At 45.2% G+C, this 17,418-nt stretch overlaps 1 long non-coding RNA gene across 1 annotated transcript in view; it reads left to right on the forward strand.

Annotated features, from left to right (window-relative positions):
- Positions 1–15,390, forward strand: part of LOC147751394 (uncharacterized) — a 575,722-nt gene extending 560,332 nt beyond the window's left edge. Inside the window, exon 4 of the long non-coding RNA XR_015299990.1 lies at positions 15,273–15,390. This is a non-coding gene — a long non-coding RNA (uncharacterized LOC147751394). The remainder of the gene's footprint in view (positions 1–15,272) is intronic.
- The last annotated feature ends 2,028 nt before the right edge of the window (positions 15,391–17,418 follow it).

A 17,418-nucleotide genomic window follows, 5' to 3' on the forward strand; every position in this document is an offset into this window, starting at 1 on the left:
GGCCTCCAATTATCCATATTCCGGTTTTTAGCACCCCTCACCCTGCCCCTCCCCCGCCCCGCCTTTCTGCCCCACCGAAACTCCCTCCACGGGCCGTGGCTGGTTGGTGAGTACAGATAACAAACAATGCATGTTACCCAGTGACGGCCGCCACTGCGTAGTTGTGGTTACATTGTGTTTCAATAGAAAAACATTTTTTTGTTTTGCTTATAACTTTGTAGCTGGTTGACAAATCTAAAGGAAACTTTTTGAAAAAATGTTCTTTCTCCTCCGCTCCTTTCTGGGAAATTTTGGGGTGATCTATCAAACGGGGTGCCAAGAAAAATGGGGATCCTTGGAGCCTCCCAAAAATGTTTGTTCTGTTTTATTTGAGCCCGAGGGGTGCTCTAGGGGAAGAGAGTCCAGTACTCTCAGGCTATGAGTCTGTTCTTTCAGCCTCAGCCCTGGATTTCAGGGAGGTTGACTGATGCAAGGGACCTCTCATGTTGAGACTTGGGAAGAGTCTGCAAAAAATTTGCTGTGAAAGTTATTGGACTGTGATTGGGTCAGTGGCAGATGCCTCTCCCTTTACCCCTAGAGCGCACAGTGGGGACCGATGCATCGCTTCTGGGGAAGGACAGCCACTTTGGAGAAGTGGAGATCATAGGTCGCTACTTTGCCTAGAGGGGCATTTTGCCTACTCGGTCCTGCAGGACATTCTGGTTTGGTTCCACTCACAGATCCACCTCCAAATAGGTACCGCTTTCTATCTATTAGAAAGGGGAGGAATCTACAGCCAGCTAGAAGTCTTTATCAGAAGAAAAAGTTGCTTGCAAAAAAGTTACTTGCCTTCAGTTATGTTCTTTCTGCTAGACACTCTATGTGGTTGCAGATTCCTCACTGACCCTCCCTTTCATCCCATTCTCTGATTTGTCTCCTCATGTTGATAAGATCTAGAAGAAGTCTAGGAATCTGCAAACTACTTTCGATCCGTATATGTCTTGGGTTTCAGCGCCTGAGGAAGAGGACTGTCTAAAAAAAACATGATGTCAGTGTGCAGAGCTAACACCAATATAGGATCTGCACATTATTTTCGTAGCAGAACTGCATTGGTGTGGAGCCGAACAGCACCAATTAGTCACAATAATTTATTGCATACTTTGGCCTTAGAAAAATGTACAATTGTTCAGAGGGAGAGCCTAAATCAGACTCATGCTGCTTTACTGATTTCTGCAACTTATTTGAACCTTATGCTAATTCCCTATAGTATTTAATATGGATGTTGACTGATTTTGAGAATAACTATATTTTGCTTTGTGTAGTGAACGTTAATTATTTAATAGAAACCTTCATGGTTTCTAACTTATAACTCATCTCAAGAAGGTATATTTAGTTGATTAGGCTATTTGATTTGCTGACAATTAAATATATGGTGAGGCACATTTCCTCATATGTTATTGAAGACAATTCCACCCCTAATCCTGTGTAGGCACTTTATCTTTAGATTATCCAATAATAATTGATCATTTAGGATGGGTTGTGCTATCCCATTACTCTGACTTATCAGTTACTATTAGTTTGTGCTAGAAGAGTAGGGCAACAAGAGAGCTACTAACAAATAAAGATTTCTGCCATTAGAGATTTCCAGAGAATTTGAATTAGTGACATGGAGGCGCCTTTATAAATCTTCAAATATTTTCATTATTAGTAAATGGGAGCACTGTTCTGCTAAGTGAAGGAGTTCGATTAATGTTATGATGTATATATGCTCTCATGTGTAGAAGCTTTATTGCCTTCTTGGCCTAAAAATCTTTACTAGTGGGCTTAGAACTAGGGTGGCCAATGAAGGTCCAAAAGGGCCAGATTTTCAGGATCACAACATTTTAAACTCTATTTAATTTCATCATATTGAAATATATCTAATATAGAGATTCTGAAATTGTGGCCTGTACTAAGCCTACCTGGATCTACCGTAGACACTCTTGGTGTGAGGTAGCACCGATGGGGATAATAGTTTATAATACATGGGACACTGCAATCCCGGTATAGAATCCTGTCTCTAATTTTCTTATTACGGGCACCTCTGACGTTTCTTGTCACGGGTAATAATGAAAAGACATAGTTTCTCAACTGTAATAAGTCATTACAGTTTAGTTCTGCTACCACAATGCCTCCCATCAAACTCGATTTACAAAAGGGGGTGGTGATGAACAGAGTGTCTGAATTGAGCAGACCACTCTTACCCAGTCCAAAGATCAGGGCTTGATCCATCACCGTTATTTATCTCACTGCCCCATCCCAGCTCAGAACCTGGCTATATGCAAATCAGTCTGTCCCTGGCCCAGTGCATCATGGGAACAGGGCAGACTAAACTACCAAGCCAATTCTTTACCAGAAAGGAGACAAGCTACCGGGGACCGGTTTCTGGCATTTCAGCCGTCTTCGGCCCGGCTTGCTTGAATCCTGATGGAGCAGTGAGAAAGGGACTCATGTCTGAGTATACCCTGCCACACCTATAGTGGCCAAAATCGATTTACAAAAGGGGGTGGTGATGAACAGAGTGTCTGAATTGAGCAGACCACTCTTACCCAGTCCAAAGATCAGGGCTTGATCCATCACCGTTATTTATCTCACTGCCCCATCCCAGCTCAGAACCTGGCTATATGCAAATCAGTCTGTCCCTGGCCCAGTGCATCATGGGAACAGGGCAGACTAAACTACCAAGCCAATTCTTTACCAGAAAGGAGACAAGCTACCGGGGACCGGTTTCTGGCATTTCAGCCGTCTTCGGCCCGGCTTGCTTGAATCCTGATGGAGCAGTGAGAAAGGGACTCATGTCTGAGTATACCCTGCCACACCTATAGTGGCCAAAATCGATTTACAAAAGGGGGTGGTGATGAACAGTGTCTGAATTGAGCAGACCACTCTTACCCAGTCCAAAGATCAGGGCTTGATCCATCACCATTATTTATCTCACTGCCCCATCCCAGCTCAGAACCTGGCTATATGCAAATCAGTCTGTCCCTGGCCCAGTGCATCATGGGAACAGGGCAGACTAAACTACCAAGCCAATTCTTTACCAGAAAGGAGACAAGCTACCGGGGACCGGTTTCTGGCATTTCAGCCGTCTTCGGCCCGGCTTGCTTGAATCCTGATGGAGCAGTGAGAAAGGGACTCATGTCTGAGTATACCCTGCCACACCTATAGTGGCCAAAATCGATTTACAAAAGGGGGTGGTGATGAACAGAGTGTCTGAATTGAGCAGACCACTCTTACCCAGTCCAAAGATCAGGGCTTGATCCATCACCGTTATTTATCTCAATGCCCCATCCCAGCTCAGAACCTGGCTATATGCAAATCAGTCTGTCCCTGGCCCAGTGCATCATGGGAACAGGGCAGACTAAACTACCAAGCCAATTCTTTACCAGAAAGGAGACAAGCTACCGGGGACCGGTTTCTGGCATTTCAGCCGTCGTCGGCCCGGCTTGCTTGAATCCTGATGGAGCAGTGAGAAAGGGACTCATGTCTGAGTATACCCTGCCACACCTATAGTGGCCAAAATCGATTTACAAAAGGGGGTGGTGATGAACAGAGTGTCTGAATTGAGCAGACCACTCTTACCCAGTCCAAAGATCAGGGCTTGATCCATCACCGTTATTTATCTCACTGCCCCATCCCAGCTCAGAACCTGGCTATATGCAAATCAGTCTGTCCCTGGCCCAGTGCATCATGGGAACAGGGCAGACTAAACTACCAAGCCAATTCTTTACCAGAAAGGAGACAAGCTACCGGGGACCGGTTTCTGGCATTTCAGCCGTCTTCGGCCCGGCTTGCTTGAATCCTGATGGAGCAGTGAGAAAGGGACTCATGTCTGAGTATACCCTGCCACACCTATAGTGGCCAAAATCGATTTACAAAAGGGGGTGGTGATGAACAGAGTGTCTGAATTGAGCAGACCACTCTTACCCAGTCCAAAGATCAGGGCTTGATCCATCACCGTTATTTATCTCACTGCCCCATCCCAGCTCAGAACCTGGCTATATGCAAATCAGTCTGTCCCTGGCCCAGTGCATCATGGGAACAGGGCAGACTAAACTACCAAGCCAATTCTTTACCAGAAAGGAGACAAGCTACCGGGGACCGGTTTCTGGCATTTCAGCCGTCTTCGGCCCGGCTTGCTTGAATCCTGATGGAGCAGTGAGAAAGGGACTCATGTCTGAGTATACCCTGCCACACCTATAGTGGCCAAAATCGATTTACAAAAGGGGGTGGTGATGAACAGAGTGTCTGAATTGAGCAGACCACTCTTACCCAGTCCAAAGATCAGGGCTTGATCCATCACCGTTATTTATCTCACTGCCCCATCCCAGCTCAGAACCTGGCTATATGCAAATCAGTCTGTCCCTGGCCCAGTGCATCATGGGAACAGGGCAGACTAAACTACCAAGCCAATTCTTTACCAGAAAGGAGACAAGCTACCGGGGACCGGTTTCTGGCATTTCAGCCGTCTTCGGCCCGGCTTGCTTGAATCCTGATGGAGCAGTGAGAAAGGGACTCATGTCTGAGTATACCCTGCCACACCTATAGTGGCCAAAATCGATTTACAAAAGGGGGTGGTGATGAACAGAGTGTCTGAATTGAGCAGACCACTCTTACCCAGTCCAAAGATCAGGGCTTGATCCATCACCGTTATTTATCTCACTGCCCCATCCCAGCTCAGAACCTGGCTATATGCAAATCAGTCTGTCCCTGGCCCAGTGCATCATGGGAACAGGGCAGACTAAACTACCAAGCCAATTCTTTACCAGAAAGGAGACAAGCTACCGGGGACCGGTTTCTGGCATTTCAGCCGTCTTCGGCCCGGCTTGCTTGAATCCTGATGGAGCAGTGAGAAAGGGACTCATGTCTGAGTATACCCTGCCACACCTATAGTGGCCAAAATCGATTTACAAAAGGGGGTGGTGATGAACAGAGTGTCTGAATTGAGCAGACCACTCTTACCCAGTCCAAAGATCAGGGCTTGATCCATCACCGTTATTTATCTCACTGCCCCATCCCAGCTCAGAACCTGGCTATATGCAAATCAGTCTGTCCCTGGCCCAGTGCATCATGGGAACAGGGCAGACTAAACTACCAAGCCAATTCTTTACCAGAAAGGAGACAAGCTACCGGGGACCGGTTTCTGGCATTTCAGCCGTCTTCGGCCCGGCTTGCTTGAATCCTGATGGAGCAGTGAGAAAGGGACTCATGTCTGAGTATACCCTGCCACACCTATAGTGGCCAAAATCGATTTACAAAAGGGGGTGGTGATGAACAGAGTGTCTGAATTGAGCAGACCACTCTTACCCCTTGATGTAAATATTTTTGTCCACCCTAAGCGTGGAAGGGTATTCTCAGATGTGAGACCCTTGCTCATTGCACCATCAGGATTCAAGCAAACCGGGCCGAAGACGGCTGTAATGCCAGAAACCGGTCCCCGGGAGCTTGTTTCCTTCCCAGTGTAAGAATTGGCTTTTGTAGTTTGGTTTGCCCTGTTCCCATCATGCACTGGGACAGGAACAGACTAATTTGCATACAGCCAGGTTCTGAAACTGGGATGGTGCAGTGAGCTAAAAAACGGTGTTGGATCTAGCCCTGATCTCTTGACTGGGTGAGAGCTTTCTGCTTAATTCAGAGACTCTGTCCCTCACCACCCCTTGATGTAAATATTTTTGTCCACCCTAAGCGTGGAAGGGTATTCTCAGATGTGAGACCCTTGCTCATTGCACCATCAGGATTCAAGCAAACCGGGCCGAAGACGGCTGTAATGCCAGAAACCGGTCCCCGGGAGCTTGTTTCCTTCCCAGTGTAAGAATTGGCTTTTGTAGTTTGGTTTGCCCTGTTCCCATCATGCACTGGGACAGGAACAGACTAATTTGCATACAGCCAGGTTCTGAAACTGGGATGGTGCAGTGAGCTAAAAAACGGTGTTGGATCTAGCCCTGATCTCTTGACTGGGTGAGAGCTTTCTGCTTAATTCAGAGACTCTGTCCCTCACCACCCCTTGATGTAAATATTTTTGTCCACCCTAAGCGTGGAAGGGTATTCTCAGATGTGAGACCCTTGCTCATTGCACCATCAGGATTCAAGCAAACCGGGCCGAAGACGGCTGTAATGCCAGAAACCGGTCCCCGGGAGCTTGTTTCCTTCCCAGTGTAAGAATTGGCTTTTGTAGTTTGGTTTGCCCTGTTCCCATCATGCACTGGGACAGGAACAGACTAATTTGCATACAGCCAGGTTCTGAAACTGGGATGGTGCAGTGAGCTAAAAAACGGTGTTGGATCTAGCCCTGATCTCTTGACTGGGTGAGAGCTTTCTGCCTAATTCAGAGACTCTGTCCCTCACCACCCCTTGATGTAAATATTTTTGTCCACCCTAAGCGTGGAAGGGTATTCTCAGATGTGAGACCCTTGCTCATTGCACCATCAGGATTCAAGCAAACCGGGCCGAAGACGGCTGTAATGCCAGAAACCGGTCCCCGGGAGCTTGTTTCCTTCCCAGTGTAAGAATTGGCTTTTGTAGTTTGGTTTGCCCTGTTCCCATCATGCACTGGGACAGGAACAGACTAATTTGCATACAGCCAGGTTCTGAAACTGGGATGGTGCAGTGAGCTAAAAAACGGTGTTGGATCTAGCCCTGATCTCTTGACTGGGTGAGAGCTTTCTGCTTAATTCAGAGACTCTGTCCCTCACCACCCCTTGATGTAAATATTTTTGTCCACCCTAAGCGTGGAAGGGTATTCTCAGATGTGAGACCCTTGCTCATTGCACCATCAGGATTCAAGCAAACCGGGCCGAAGACGGCTGTAATGCCAGAAACCGGTCCCCGGGAGCTTGTTTCCTTCCCAGTGTAAGAATTGGCTTTTGTAGTTTGGTTTGCCCTGTTCCCATCATGCACTGGGACAGGAACAGACTAATTTGCATACAGCCAGGTTCTGAAACTGGGATGGTGCAGTGAGCTAAAAAAACGGTGTTGGATCTAGCCCTGATCTCTTGACTGGGTGAGAGCTTTCTGCTTAATTCAGAGACTCTGTCCCTCAGCACCCCTTGATGTAAATATTTTTGTCCACCCTAAGCGTGGAAGGGTATTCTCAGATGTGAGACCCTTGCTCATTGCACCATCAGGATTCAAGCAAACCGGGCCGAAGACGGCTGTAATGCCAGAAACCGGTCCCCGGGAGCTTGTTTCCTTCCCAGTGTAAGAATTGGCTTTTGTAGTTTGGTTTGCCCTGTTCCCATCATGCACTGGGACAGGAACAGACTAATTTGCATACAGCCAGGTTCTGAAACTGGGATGGTGCAGTGAGCTAAAAAACGGTGTTGGATCTAGCCCTGATCTCTTGACTGGGTGAGAGCTTTCTGCTTAATTCAGAGACTCTGTCCCTCACCACCCCTTGATGTAAATATTTTTGTCCACCCTAAGCGTGGAAGGGTATTCTCAGATGTGAGACCCTTGCTCATTGCACCATCAGGATTCAAGCAAACCGGGCCGAAGACGGCTGTAATGCCAGAAACCGGTCCCCGGGAGCTTGTTTCCTTCCCAGTGTAAGAATTGGCTTTTGTAGTTTGGTTTGCCCTGTTCCCATCATGCACTGGGACAGGAACAGACTAATTTGCATACAGCCAGGTTCTGAAACTGGGATGGTGCAGTGAGCTAAAAAACGGTGTTGGATCTAGCCCTGATCTCTTGACTGGGTGAGAGCTTTCTGCTTAATTCAGAGACTCTGTCCCTCACCACCCCTTGATGTAAATATTTTTGTCCACCCTGAGCGTGGAAGGGTATTCTCAGATGTGAGACCCTTGCTCATTGCATCATCAGGATTCAAGCAAACCGGGCCAAAGACGGCTGTAATGCCAGAAACCGGTCCCCGGGAGCTTGTTTCCTTCCCAGTGTAAGAATTGGCTTTTGTAGTTTGGTTTGCCCTGTTCCCATCATGCACTGGGACAGGAACAGACTAATTTGCATACAGCCAGGTTCTGAAACTGGGATGGTGCAGTGAGCTAAAAAACGGTGTTGGATCTAGCCCTGATCTCTTGACTGGGTGAGAGCTTTCTGCTTAATTCAGAGACTCTGTCCCTCACCACCCCTTGATGTAAATATTTTTGTCCACCCTAAGCGTGGAAGGGTATTCTCAGATGTGAGACCCTTGCTCATTGCACCATCAGGATTCAAGCAAACCGGGCCGAAGACGGCTGTAATGCCAGAAACCGGTCCCCGGGAGCTTGTTTCCTTCCCAGTGTAAGAATTGGCTTTTGTAGTTTGGTTTGCCCTGTTCCCATCATGCACTGGGACAGGAACAGACTAATTTGCATACAGCCAGGTTCTGAAACTGGGATGGTGCAGTGAGCTAAAAAACGGTGTTGGATCTAGCCCTGATCTCTTGACTGGGTGAGAACTTTCTGCTTAATTCAGAGACTCTGTCCCTCACCACCCCTTGATGTAAATATTTTTGTCCACCCTAAGCGTGGAAGGGTATTCTCAGATGTGAGACCCTTGCTCATTGCACCATCAGGATTCAAGCAAACCGGGCCGAAGACGGCTGTAATGCCAGAAACCGGTCCCCGGGAGCTTGTTTCCTTCCCAGTGTAAGAATTGGCTTTTGTAGTTTGGTGTGCCCTGTTCCCATCATGCACTGGGACAGGAACAGACTAATTTGCATACAGCCAGGTTCTGAAACTGGGATGGTGCAGTGAGCTAAAAAACGGTGTTGGATCTAGCCCTGATCTCTTGACTGGGTGAGAGCTTTCTGCTTAATTCAGAGACTCTGTCCCTCACCACCCCTTGATGTAAATATTTTTGTCCACCCTAAGCGTGGAAGGGTATTCTCAGATGTGAGACCCTTGCTCATTGCACCATCAGGATTCAAGCAAACCGGGCCGAAGACGGCTGTAATGCCAGAAACCGGTCCCCGGGAGCTTGTTTCCTTCCCAGTGTAAGAATTGGCTTTTGTAGTTTGGTTTGCCCTGTTCCCATCATGCACTGGGACAGGAACAGACTAATTTGCATACAGCCAGGTTCTGAAACTGGGATGGTGCAGTGAGCTAAAAAAACGGTGTTGGATCTAGCCCTGATCTCTTGACTGGGTGAGAGCTTTCTGCTTAATTCAGAGACTCTGTCCCTCACCACCCCTTGATGTAAATATTTTTGTCCACCCTAAGCGTGGAAGGGTATTCTCAGATGTGAGACCCTTGCTCATTGCACCATCAGGATTCAAGCAAACCGGGCCGAAGACGGCTGTAATGCCAGAAACCGGTCCCCGGGAGCTTGTTTCCTTCCCAGTGTAAGAATTGGCTTTTGTAGTTTGGTTTGCCCTGTTCCCATCATGCACTGGGACAGGAACAGACTAATTTGCATACAGCCAGGTTCTGAAACTGGGATGGTGCAGTGAGCTAAAAAACGGTGTTGGATCTAGCCCTGATCTCTTGACTGGGTGAGAGCTTTCTGCTTAATTCAGAGACTCTGTCCCTCACCACCCCTTGATGTAAATATTTTTGTCCACCCTAAGCGTGGAAGGGTATTCTCAGATGTGAGACCCTTGCTCATTGCACCATCAGGATTCAAGCAAACCGGGCCGAAGACGGCTGTAATGCCAGAAACCGGTCCCCGGGAGCTTGTTTCCTTCCCAGTGTAAGAATTGGCTTTTGTAGTTTGGTTTGCCCTGTTCCCATCATGCATTGGGACAGGAACAGACTAATTTGCATACAGCCAGGTTCTGAAACTGGGATGGTGCAGTGAGCTAAAAAACGGTGTTGGATCTAGCCCTGATCTCTTGACTGGGTGAGAGCTTTCTGCTTAATTCAGAGACTCTGTCCCTCACCACCCCTTGATGTAAATATTTTTGTCCACCCTAAGTGTGGAAGGGTATTCTCAGATGTGAGACCCTTGCTCATTGCACCATCAGGATTCAAGCAAACCGGGCCGAAGACGGCTGTAATGCCAGAAACCGGTCCCCGGGAGCTTGTTTCCTTCCCAGTGTAAGAATTGGCTTTTGTAGTTTGGTTTGCCCTGTTCCCATCATGCACTGGGACAGGAACAGACTAATTTGCATACAGCCAGGTTCTGAAACTGGGATGGTGCAGTGAGCTAAAAAACGGTGTTGGATCTAGCCCTGATCTCTTGACTGGGTGAGAGCTTTCTGCTTAATTCAGAGACTCTGTCCCTCACCACCCCTTGATGTAAATATTTTTGTCCACCCTAAGCGTGGAAGGGTATTCTCAGATGTGAGACCCTTGCTCATTGCACCATCAGGATTCAAGCAAACCGGGCCGAAGACGGCTGTAATGCCAGAAACCGGTCCCCGGGAGCTTGTTTCCTTCCCAGTGTAAGAATTGGCTTTTGTAGTTTGGTTTGCCCTGTTCCCATCATGCACTGGGACAGGAACAGACTAATTTGCATACAGCCAGGTTCTGAAACTGGGATGGTGCAGTGAGCTAAAAAACGGTGTTGGATCTAGCCCTGATCTCTTGACTGGGTGAGAGCTTTCTGCTTAATTCAGAGACTCTGTCCCTCACCACCCCTTGATGTAAATATTGTTGTCCACCCTAAGCGTGGAAGGGTATTCTCAGATGTGAGACCCTTGCTCATTGCACCATCAGGATTCAAGCAAACCGGGCCGAAGACGGCTGTAATGCCAGAAACCGGTCCCCGGGAGCTTGTTTCCTTCCCAGTGTAAGAATTGGCTTTTGTAGTTTGGTTTGCCCTGTTCCCATCATGCACTGGGACAGGAACAGACTAATTTGCATACAGCCAGGTTCTGAAACTGGGATGGTGCAGTGAGCTAAAAAACGGTGTTGGATCTAGCCCTGATCTCTTGACTGGGTGAGAGCTTTCTGCTTAATTCAAGACTCTGTCCCTCACCACCCCTTGATGTAAATATTTTTGTCCACCCTAAGCGTGGAAGGGTATTCTCAGATGTGAGACCCTTGCTCATTGCACCATCAGGATTCAAGCAAACCGGGCCGAAGACGGCTGTAATGCCAGAAACCGGTCCCCGGGAGCTTGTTTCCTTCCCAGTGTAAGAATTGGCTTTTGTAGTTTGGTTTGCCCTGTTCCCATCATGCACTGGGACAGGAACAGACTAATTTGCATACAGCCAGGTTCTGAAACTGGGATGGTGCAGTGAGCTAAAAAACGGTGTTGGATCTAGCTCTGATCTCTTGACTGGGTGAGAGCTTTCTGCTTAATTCAGAGACTCTGTCCCTCACCACCCCTTGATGTAAATAATTTTGTCCACCCTAAGCGTGGAAGGGTATTCTCAGATGTGAGACCCTTGCTCATTGCACCATCAGGATTCAAGCAAACCGGGCCGAAGACGGCTGTAATGCCAGAAACCGGTCCCCGGGAGCTTGTTTCCTTCCCAGTGTAAGAATTGGCTTTTGTAGTTTGGTTTGCCCTGTTCCCATCATGCACTGGGACAGGAACAGACTAATTTGCATACAGCCAGGTTCTGAAACTGGGATGGTGCAGTGAGCTAAAAAACGGTGTTGGATCTAGCCCTGATCTCTTGACTGGGTGAGAGCTTTCTGCTTAATTCAGAGACTCTGTCCCTCACCACCCCTTGATGTAAATATTTTTGTCCACCCTAAGCGTGGAAGGGTATTCTCAGATGTGAGACCCTTGCTCATTGCACCATCAGGATTCAAGCAAACCGGGCCGAAGACGGCTGTAATGCCAGAAACCGGTCCCCGGGAGCTTGTTTCCTTCCCAGTGTAAGAATTGGCTTTTGTAGTTTGGTTTGCCCTGTTCCCATCATGCACTGGGACAGGAACAGACTAATTTGCATACAGCCAGGTTCTGAAACTGGGATGGTGCAGTGAGCTAAAAAACGGTGTTGGATCTAGCCCTGATCTCTTGACTGGGTGAGAGCTTTCTGCTTAATTCAGAGACTCTGTCCCTCACCACCCCTTGATGTAAATATTTTTGTCCACCCTAAGCGTGGAAGGGTATTCTCAGATGTGAGACCCTTGCTCATTGCACCATCAGGATTCAAGCAAACCGGGCCGAAGACGGCTGTAATGCCAGAAACCGGTCCCCGGGAGCTTGTTTCCTTCCCAGTGTAAGAATTGGCTTTTGTAGTTTGGTTTGCCCTGTTCCCATCATGCACTGGGACAGGAACAGACTAATTTGCATACAGCCAGGTTCTGAAACTGGGATGGTGCAGTGAGCTAAAAAACGGTGTTGGATCTAGGCCTGATCTCTTGACTGGGTGAGAGCTTTCTGCTTAATTCAGAGACTCTGTCCCTCACCACCCCTTGATGTAAATATTTTTGTCCACCCTAAGCGTGGAAGGGTATTCTCAGATGTGAGACCCTTGCTCATTGCACCATCAGGATTCAAGCAAACCGGGCCGAAGACGGCTGTAATGCCAGAAACCGGTCCCCGGGAGCTTGTTTCCTTCCCAGTGTAAGAATTGGCTTTTGTAGTTTGGTTTGCCCTGTTCCCATCATGCACTGGGACAGGAACAGACTAATTTGCATACAGCCAGGTTCTGAAACTGGGATGGTGCAGTGAGCTAAAAAACGGTGTTGGATCTAGCCCTGATCTCTTGACTGGGTGAGAGCTTTCTGCTTAATTCAGAGACTCTGTCCCTCACCACCCCTTGATGTAAATATCCCATCAAACTCAGCAGCCAAGATAAAAGGCATATCACAGAGCATATTTACAGCTGCAGTTTAAAGAAGAAAAACTGGAACCAGCTTTTCTTTTTTTGATACCTTTCTTTTGGAACCTTTTATTCTTAAAAGAAAGTGAACCGCAGAAAGGAGATTATGGCAACATGTAATTAGGAAGGTCATTACAGGGACAGTAGAAATTGTGCATATTCACACACATCATGAAGTACAGCATTTTGTAAATCTGACTTACATTAATTAACCTGATTCTAAAATCTTTGTGAAAAAAATAGTAACTGTTTTTGCTGTGATTAATTTCATACTACAGATTCTGTTCTTATTTTTCTTCTCTACAATGAACATGAAAGATTAAAGCATCAAGGATTTAAGTGGTGTGAGGGAAGGGTGATGGTGTTACCATGTACTTTAGGGAATAAAATATCCTCTCCTTACATTAAAATGATATTGCATGTCACCTTGGAGTACCATGATCTTATAAAGGAACTCAGTCTTTGGCATCATTTTTATAGATGTACTGGACATGGAACTCATTGGTGACTTCCAATATCCTTGTCATATATACACAAAGGGGATTTCATCCTATATATTAACCACAATTTGCTACTTTTGAACATGTAACTGCATTATGCCAATCTGATATGTGTAAACCTTTTCAACCAGTTACAGGATTCCTTTACCTTCAATTGTCAATCTGCTGGCATTGGTTGTTTGAGCTGCTTATAAGGATCGAAAGTCTGACAGCTATCTTTAAAACATATTGTCCACAGTTTATACTAGGCTGTGTCTTAAACCTGAATTTCAAATCAGGAACTAGCACTATCAATTACTAGTATTCCTAGTAATGGCATACCAATTGGATCACTATAGAGGAAAAATGGATCCAATGGACCTACTTCTTTGATGACAGTACAACGTTACCTTTTGAAATCCCTGTTCATACTACAGATAGTCAAACAGAAAATAATACTGCATTACCTAGTTAGCAATATCAACTGTTTTCATTCTTAAGGTGCATTATAGATAGGATAAGCAATTTATTTTTTACTAATAATTTTGTTGCTGCAAGAGGAACAAAATTTGGTAAACACTTGAGCGACACAAGTCAGGTACTTCATTTCAATTTGTGTGCATATTTGTCAAGGGACAAAATTCTTGAGGACCATCTGAAAAATTCTCTTTCTAAGTTGGATAGGAAATTGTACTCTCTGCTACTGTAAAATCTACTTAATGTAAGTACTCAAAGATAGAAATATAGTCAGCTCACATGTCTCTTTGATTTGGTGTAAATCAATTCAACATGTTTAAGATATTTGCATTACAAACAAATGTATGTCAGCTTGAAAGTGTTAATCTTTTGTTTAATAGGGACCATAGTTCATTCAAAGTCCAAGGATCTGCATCTATGGACTGTCCGAGAGGCAAAAAATAATTAACAAACAATTCTGTGTGGGTGAAAGACTTTCCACCCACTTTTGAGATCCACTGATTTTCAATGGGTTGGCTGACCATAACAAAAACATTTTACACCAACAGTTAAGTGATTCCAGAGTTTAAAGGATCCAACATCGTGAGAAACATCTGGACAATATTAAAGCCACTAGTGAACAACCCCAGACTACAGAAAGAGCCGATCGTTCACCCATAATAAAACAATAACATCTTGGATACAGAGGTTCTGACTAGTAATCAAGGAGTCTGTGTCAGAAAAAATAATAGGCAGGGTAAGTGATATATATAAACGTCTAGTGACACCATTGTTGATGCATATCTGAGGAACCAGACAAGATTCTCTGATCCAGACAATCCCTATCATTCCTTTTGGAACTGGAAAAGCTTGATGAGTGCCCTCCCGGATTATTGGGCCCACAATTCGATAAAAAAAGCAAGGCTTCATTGACAACATGGCCACTAAGGGTAGGAGACTGAGCACAGGATGTGCCCATCACTCAAGAACAATGCACAGAGTCTAAGGTGTAAAGCCGAAGGGCATGCTCAGTGGGTCATGGGGGCATAATGGCTGCATGCAGAGAATGGGTAGAACCCCTGTCAGCTAAATTCTATTGTACTGAATGTGCTGTATGTTCTGGGGCATGGGAGATGTGACCTTGCACATGGTCTGTATGTGAGTAAGTTTGCGAGGCCAGAGGTCATACCTTTCAGCCACATTTTGCTGCACATGTGTATGTCCCGCTAGTAGAACGGCATGCGTACTAGACGCATGATGTAGCTGCAGGCTAAAAAACCTCTTTGCAAGCACGTTACCTTCCTGAACGGATTCTGAAATGTCCTCCCAGGGCAAAAGTAGTTGCATAGTTGCGACAGATATGGGCAGATAATTCAAATGTTAATAAAGAAATACTGAATATTTTAACCATTTAAAAACTTTCTTCAACCTTCAGGTGTAATTATGAACTGTTTTATGCTGATCTTGCTTCATTACCAAATGGTATACATTTGTCGGCTCATCGTAATTGGACACTGCATTTCTTATTTCACTTAGCCAAAAGACAAAACCATATGAGAAAGTTGCAGTCCTTCAATTACATATTGCCCTTATTGATTTGTATGTGTCCTGGACATTAAAAGCTATGTATCTTATCCTCCACTGTTTTCATTTCACAGAAACTGTTGAAATGTTCATGATCACGTTGTGATTCATCACTAGACGTTGTCAAGCTCCACAATTATTCTGGTACTGGGGAGTAGCTGCGAAGGATAGTATTACACCTTTCCTTTCTTCTTCTATGCAAAACCTAGTGGGTAAGAGGCAAGACAAGTACTTTCACTTTCCTTAAAGCATGCCAAAATACATTCTAAGCTTGGTTTGCAATATGTTTCATATTTCTGTAATATTTTATTATTACTGAAGGGCTTATATAGGTTGCTCTGAATTGATGGTGGCACCCTTGACAAAGAATTTTTAGGACTGTATATCTCAGGAGTGCAAACTGTTAAACATGCATCAGGCTCAAGGGGCCTTGTTGGCATTCAGGGAGTTATTTCACCTTTGTAACCTTTGCAAGCCCTTTATAGGGTGTTGGCATTGGTATTTCCATCTGCCTATATGTACATATTTGCTATTTTGTGCGTAGCATTAGGTTTAGTTATTGCATTTCTTTTCCATTTAAAAAAAGTCACTGGACATTAGTTCATTAAGTGTTGTTTGATGTATTGCTGAATTGTCGATCTATGGCCCAAGAGTGCCTCACTATGTCAACCTTGGAATTGTCTGCCTAACTGCCCTGAGATGCAAGAACTAAAATAGGTACTTAATTCCCAGTTAGGTGGCTGCCAGTACAAGGGCCCCAGGACACCAGAATCGAAAAGACCCTGTTGTTACTGTTGAAGCACCATTAACGTCTGATTTTCCTGTGACCCTCAGACATAGCTAACTCATGCGAACATTTATAATTGTAATCTATTCTGTATCAGAATGTGTCACCGGTTGTATATTCTTTATATGAAGAACTACAGGGCTTCTTCCTTTTTCCTGGTTGTTGTTTACATGTAAGTCTGTTTCAGAGATATTATCTGGAGGCAGAGAGTGTGGTGTAAATGACATACATAATACATTAGTGAATTGTGGTGTACCAGAAACTCACTTCAGTACCTAGAAAACGCCAACCAGCTAGCATCAGTGTCACATTAGCTCTTCGTCCTATAGCAAAGTAACCAATGATTAGACAACGTTGAACATGCGACTTAGGACCATCTCAGGAATGGTGGCAAGTGAGAATACTCTTTTGTTATACTCTCATATAAGTCCACAACAGGAGTAAAAAGAGACATGGTAAGGTTAAAATATTTATTTTAACGACGTGATCTCATGCGTAGTATTTTAGTCAACATAAGCAGACATATGATTAAGAATAATAGGGTCGGCATGGTTACAATTCCATAAAATACAAAAGGAGGAATCATATAACAATGATAGTGCAAACAGGGCCTCGTTTAAACACCCTCCCTATATAAGAACGATGTACTATAAACTAAAGAAGGTCTCTTGGGCTTGTTTTGGGGGACCCCATTATCTTTTCACTCAGTAAGTGTAAATGACATCTGGATCAGCAAGGCTCTCTGCATCCCTGGAATCTTCCAAGTGTGTGAAAATTATGGCAAGTGTGCTATGATAAAGGCACCCGAATCTGGCTTGGCTCGCAGCTGCCAAAATGTTGTGTCTAGAAAGTGTTATTCGAACATGTCGATAAACAGGCTCACATGTTATGATAACCTTGACCTCAGCACTCACTGTACAGACTGGGGGCACGATGTATGTCTAGAGATGTCGAAAAACAAACCTTTTCTCATGTATAGTTCTTTGTGAAAGCTAACTTGCCAAAAAACTATTATGCAGTGTCATGTGCAAAAAGCAGCATAAGGTAAAATGGCGTTTAAACTTCTAATAAGCCATGCTAACATAACAGGCACGCAAAAGGAGGCCCTAAACCATACTAAAATTTCACACCTCTGTCGCTCATTTTGCTGAACTAGACAATGTTATCTTTGCCATTTCAAAGTGCCTGCCTGAGACTCACATGAGAATGACAAAAAATGGATAAAACCTTATGTGATTGCCACTGAGGAATGATTGCACAGATGAGAATTTACATATAACCAGCCTGAGCGCATTCTTACAAACACAGCAGACTGTTATTCAAAAGTAATTAAACATTGCCTGTGTCACATAAATGTAATCATTGGGAGACATTTGTTTGCGATTGGGTACAGGTTTGATCAAAATAACAAAGCACATTCCATATAGGAAGAT

Source organism: Lissotriton vulgaris, chromosome 1_1, assembly GCF_964263255.1.
Source record: "Lissotriton vulgaris chromosome 1_1, aLisVul1.2, whole genome shotgun sequence".
Classification (NCBI taxonomy): domain Eukaryota; kingdom Metazoa; phylum Chordata; class Amphibia; order Caudata; family Salamandridae; genus Lissotriton; species Lissotriton vulgaris.